Source organism: Agelaius phoeniceus, chromosome 24 (genome assembly GCF_051311805.1).
Source record: "Agelaius phoeniceus isolate bAgePho1 chromosome 24, bAgePho1.hap1, whole genome shotgun sequence".
In the NCBI taxonomy this organism is placed as follows: domain Eukaryota; kingdom Metazoa; phylum Chordata; class Aves; order Passeriformes; family Icteridae; genus Agelaius; species Agelaius phoeniceus.
In genome coordinates, this window is record NC_135288.1 from 5,592,461 (window position 1) to 5,598,384 (window position 5,924).

At 45.9% G+C, this 5,924-nt stretch overlaps 1 long non-coding RNA gene across 1 annotated transcript; it reads right to left on the minus strand.

The window, feature by feature from the left end:
* Positions 1 to 2,385: 2,385 nt before the first annotated feature.
* Positions 2,386 to 4,636, minus strand: LOC143695676 (uncharacterized). Its single transcript, XR_013185123.1, has 3 exons — positions 4,561 to 4,636; positions 4,326 to 4,476; positions 2,386 to 2,787 (listed from the first exon to the last, which is right to left on the minus strand). It is a non-coding gene; the product is annotated as an uncharacterized LOC143695676 (long non-coding RNA).
* Between the last annotated feature and the right edge of the window lie 1,288 nt (positions 4,637 to 5,924).

The following is a 5,924-nucleotide window of genomic DNA, read 5'->3' on the forward strand; positions in this document are numbered from 1 at the left end:
GCTCCCACACACGCTGCTCTATTAATGCCAACAGGTGCCCTCAGCATTTAAAGGTTGTTCCAAACATCCCCCAGGAAGCCCCATTTTAATCCTGCCTGGCCTGAACACGGAGCTGTCAACACGAGGGTCAGGATTAAAACAAGGGAATCTTGGCTGGGATGATTAAACCTGGACATGGGAATGCTCATCTGTTCCCTCAGATTGGTTCTGTCACCTTAAAAAAGGACATGTGTGAATTAATTTGGGCCCTGCGATAAGGGGGACGGATGTTTCTGCGCAGCTCAAGTGCAGTAAATTGAATTTGTGGATGAGACAATGTGAGACATCAAAGCCACCCTGTGCTCACCTGGTGCTCGTGCTGATGTGACAGGATCTCCTTTGGGAATGGAGAGATGCCTCATTCTCTGAGGGCTCTGGAGAGTCCCAAGAGGACACAGACTTAAGCTGGGAAATTTAGGTCAGATGTTAGGAAAAAGTTTTTTTACAGAAAGAGTGATGAAGTGCGGGAATGGTCTGCCTGGGGAGGTGGTGGTGGCTTTAAAACACATCCCTGGAGGGTGTGTTTAAAAAATGATTGGATGTGGCACTGGATGCCAGGGTTTAGATCTTAAAGATTGGGTTGGACTCGATGATCTTGAAGGTCTCTTCCAACCTAGAAGTTCTGTGATTCTGTGATTCTGTGATCTCCTCTGACCTGGTAATTCTGTGAATTCTGTGAGACACCAGAGGAACAGGAGTGAGAGGAGCAAATCCACCCCACACGAGCACTGACACCTCCCCAGCTCCTCCTGAGGGATAATCCCTGCTCCCTGAGACAGGGACAGCACCCAGGGAATGGTGGAGCTTGGCCAGGAGGGATCAGGTTGGATTTTGGGAAAGGTTCTTCCCCCAGAGGGTGCTGGGCACTGCCCAGGCCCCCCAAAGAATGAGCACAGCCCCAGGAGCTCCAGGAGCCTTTGGACACCACCTCCAGGGGATGCCCAGGGTGGGGTTGTTGGGGTGTCTGTGCAGGGCCAGCAGCTGGACTGGATACCCTGTGGGTCCCTCCCAGCTCAGGATATTCCATGATCCCATCATCATGGGTGGTTCCTGCTGGTTCGGGGTGGACCATGAGCTCAGGGCTGAGAGGCACCTTGGAAATGCAGGAATTACACAATTCCCACAACATCCCGCACGTGGATGAGCTCTGTCCCCAGTCAGCCCACGGGGACAACCCTCAGGTGCGCCACCTGCTCCAGGTACACCCCAAAGTTGTGATTCCTGCTGGGACAGGGCTGGGAATCAGTCAGGCTGCCTGGAGAAACTGTCTTGGGCTGGGCTGGGTGTGTTCCATCCCCATCTCTCAGAGCTGGGGCAGTTCTCTGCTGTTCTTGGGGCAGTTTTTTCTTTATCTCTCCCACAGCCAACCCTCCCTCCAGGAGATCTCTGCTGTCCATGGGTCGTTAATTATTAATTATCTTCTGTCCATGGCCAGTGAGTGTCCCTGCAGGGCTGATCCAATCCCATCATCCCATGGGGAGATGCTCCGCCCAGGGGAGGAGCCAAGCATTCCTACCTGGGTACAATCTGAGGGTTGGGACAGCCCAGCAGCCTTTGCCCAGTGCATTGCCAGAGGAGCAGCTTCTGCTGCCCTGCATGGCCAGAGGGAGCCCAGGCCCATCTCCAGCAGCCCTGGAGCTGCAGAGGAAAACTCCCCCCTTGTGCAGGATCCCTGCTCCAGCAGAGCCACAGCTGGCACTGCAGGAGGGCTGAGCCCCCATGGGATGGGGCTGTGCCACCCCCTGACACACAGGGGGCAGGGCCTGGTCTGACTCTGTCAGTGGTTTGTTTTTGTTTATACTATTACATTGGTATTTTCATTTAATTTTCCTAGTAAAGAACTTTTTATCCTATTCCCATATCTTTGCCTGAGAGCCCCTTAATTTCATAATTACATTAATCTGGAGGGAGGAAATTTACATTTTCCATTTCAGGGGAGGCTCCTGCCTGCCTTAGCAGACACCTGTCTGTCCAAACCAAGACAGAAACAAACCCTGCTCCAAAGGGCAGTGAGACCCAGCAGGTGGGAGAGGCAAAGCAGCAGGTCAGGCTGGGAGGGGAGGCAGACAAAAGAGAAATCAGGAGCTGGGAGCTCTTGGAGCTGTCCACAGCAATAATCACCCTCACAGATGCTTAGCTCTAACAGCCTGACAAGATCCCTTTCTTCACAGAGGAGCTGTTTGATTGCTCCCATGCTTGTTTCCATCCCAAATCCCCGGGTTGCAATGTCTTTGTGACACTCCAAACATCCCCAGAGCTCTTTGAAGTCGAGTTTTAATGTGTTTATTGACACCAGTTATGATATTTCAGAACACATGGGCTACAAATTGTTACCATGCACTGCAAGTGTTTACAGTAATCCCTGTATTAAAACAAACTCAGCCTTTCCTGATGATTTTATATCTTCTTACTGACTCGCTTGCCTGTGTTTATTTAAACTCCTGTTGAGGGTTTTTTTAAAAAATATTCAACAGTTTTGAAACATTAAAAAAACCCAAAAAAACATGACCCTATCTGCAGATCTCAGATACTTTTTAAAGGTTTTGCCTTTATTTTATGGGTGCCACATGGCCCAAATCTCCCTTTTGAAATTTCACTGCATGGAATGGTTTAAAACTCTCTGGTTTTAGTGTCTGCTGCTAAGGGGGATGTCAGAAGAATTCCTACAGAGCACAAGGCTCCTCGTCCTGCTCCAAGTTCCTCGGAGGGAGCAGGACCCACTCCCATCACTGCTCCCAGACATTCCCTCTGCAAAACAAAACCAGAAAAAAACCATAAATTGTAGCAGGAACAACAGCACTGGGAAAATGAGCAAAATCAATGTTTGCTCAATGAAAAAAAAAATGTAAATTAGGGGAAATATATTTCCTTAATAACTCCTAAAAGATAGGGACATGGATTTGCAAACAAATTATAAAATAGAAATAATGTTACATAATGTATTATGTATTATGTATAATATATAATATATAATATATCATATATTATATATTATATTATATATTATGTATTATATATTATATATTATTATGTAATTTGTAATTAATATAATATAATATAATATAATATAATATAATATAATATAATATAATATAATATAATATAGACACAAGAATGTAAAACTGTGGTGGAAAGTCTGGAGGAGCAGCTCCATGCCTTGAGAAGTCCTGGCTGTTTGTACATCCCAACAATTCTGGGGACCAGGGGAGTTTTCTGCCTGCTCTGAAGGTCCTTCCACTGCATTTCCAAAAATTTAATGACATTAAAAGCAACTTGTGCTGCTCCTCAGTGATTTTGTTCACTTCTATTTGTGGAACCAGCCCTTCTCTTGTCAATAAGAATTTAATCCAGCAAAGGGCTGGGAGAGCGCTGAGCAGCCAGGGATCCTCAGCACACAACTTTGCTGACCCTCTAACTCATCTTAGCAAATTTCTGTTGGGAAAAATAACACCTTATTTTAATTTCTGCATAAGAATCACCTGCAAACAACATTTCTTGGGACTGGGACCAGTTCAACCCCAAACTCCAGGTCCCAAGGGAATCTTCCTGCTCGTTGTTCTGTTGGGAGCAATTCCAGGCAGCTCTGCCAGGGCTGGATCCTCTCTGGGAGCCAATATTTGGGTGCAGCAGAAGAGCAGGGCACTGTTTGTCTGTCTCCCAGTGCTATCCATCACTGTGTTTACCATATTTTTCCTTTTCTTTCCATAACTCCTGGCTTCACTCATGTCTGGGTGTTTTCTAACCAGCCTTGAGGTAATAAATCAAAGCTGTCAGCGTTGGAAGAAAATTAATGTGAGAAGTTGTTCCAAAGGCCACCAACCTTTTCCCTACTCCCTGCGAGCCGTGTTAATCCAGGATTCCTCAACAGCTTTCAAAGTTTTCCTATTTTCACAAAGTTTTGAAGCTCCAGATGCCTTTTTTTTTCTTTTTTTTTTTTTTTTTGAAGGGTGGCTTTGTACCCTCCAACAGCCCAAATTCCTGGAGTTTCTTCAGGTTTCAGAGAGAAATGAGGGTGCTCAGCACAGCTCCAGAGCTGACCCTGGGCTATCTCCAGCCAAGCCACAAGCAAAACCCAGACCCTGAGCTGGAACACGTCAGGGGCTGAAGCTGGGTTGAACTTTTACAGAGGAAAAGGCCAAATAATTAGAAAGCAATCCTGCTCCTGTGCCCTGTAGTGATGACGCCGGCTGAATTATTCATCGAGAGTTATTTATCCCAGGAATGCGGCTGGCATTTCTGCTGAATACATTTACTTGCAAGTTTTGATTTCTGGTTTCATTACTCACCCTGCTCCAACCCCAAGCTCCTCATTTCTGCAAGTCTCTTTTCCAAGGCTGGGAAAAGGAACACTTGGGACACAACCTTCAGCTGATGCGATCCAGCAAAACGCCTCCCTGGGAACGGGCAGCCTGGCAGCTCCAGCATTTCCCTGGAACTCTGGAAAAAAAGCAATGTTCCTACCCCATTCAGCTGCAGATGAACTCTGCAACCCCAGGCAAATCACTTTGTTCCCCCCCTCACCTCTGGCTGCAGATTTATAAAACGGCCGGAGGATTTCACTGTAAGGTACTGTAAGGCCAGATATGTTAAATTGTTCGGTTACTATGGAAACTGGGAATGCTCCTAATGCAGATGGATGAGTGCAGGAGCAGGCGTACCTGACTGAAAAATCATGAGCAGTTGGGAACTTCATTAGGTAAAATCATGGTGTAATCAGAGGGATTGTGGGAGCCACCAAAAATTCCTTTTTTAGGAAGTGCCTGCTTATTAATTATTCAGTTTGGCTCTGGGCAGACGCTGAAGGTTTTCCCTCGAACATTTTCGAACTCTGATGTTGAATTGTTCTGTTGAAATTTCTTCTGAGATGTTTAGGTAGCAGCTAAAATTCTGCCCTCCCAAACAAAGATCATTAAAACCAGAAGAGCAATTGCAAAATCAGCCCAGAAGTCTGACACATATTGAGAAAGAAGTTTAATTCCAAAACTAAAAACCTCATGAGCCACTTAAAGAGAAAGTACCAAGCAACTGCTGAAGGCAACTGTGGCAGCTTTCCCTCCACTGAGAGACTGCTGTTTTAATTAAATATCCACAAAACATTGCTGCTCCCTGCTTTTGGATCAGAATTCAGCTGTCAGCTGCCCAGCTGGACATCTAAAAGGTAGCTCAGAGTTTTTTTCCAAGCAAAAATGGAGCAAGGACTTCAACACCCAGGCCAGTGTGTGCCCTGCAGCAGGACCAGCAGAGAGAGGCCACTTGTTTCCTCTGCTAATATCCTAAATAAACACAGGATTTGCTTTCTCGTCCCTCAAAAATCTAAGTGGTGGGTTTGGTTTCCAAAAAGGTGTTCCAGATATGGAGGTTCCCTTCCTCTTTCAACACATCCAATTACAACATCATCATCATCATAATCGTCACCATTATTATTATTATTATTATTATTCTCTTATTTATTTATTTATTTATTTATTTATTGGGGTTTTTTCTCCATCATGATGGGAGTCAATCCCCATTTAATTCCCCCACTGTGGCTGGAGCAAGGCAAACCCAGCCATGCCCCAGTGCCAGCAGCAGCCACAACAATGGGCAGGATTTTCCAGCTCCCTGTGTGATTTGATCTCTGTAAAAACCTCCCCTAACACCGACTGTAAATCATTCCCCACATTATTCTCCACCTGTCTGGGAGCAGAGTGCAAGCACCAAGACAACCTGAGGATCCCAGGCTCCTTTCAGCGCCCACCTCAAAATTCACAGACAGATGCACACTGCGTAACTCTTCTGTCAAGATTTGAGAATTTTCTAAAAAATCCATTTCCCACAGTCCCCTGCCCACCCTGTCTGTGTTCTGCCAGTTGATGGGGGAGATTTAAAAATCACAGACACCAATG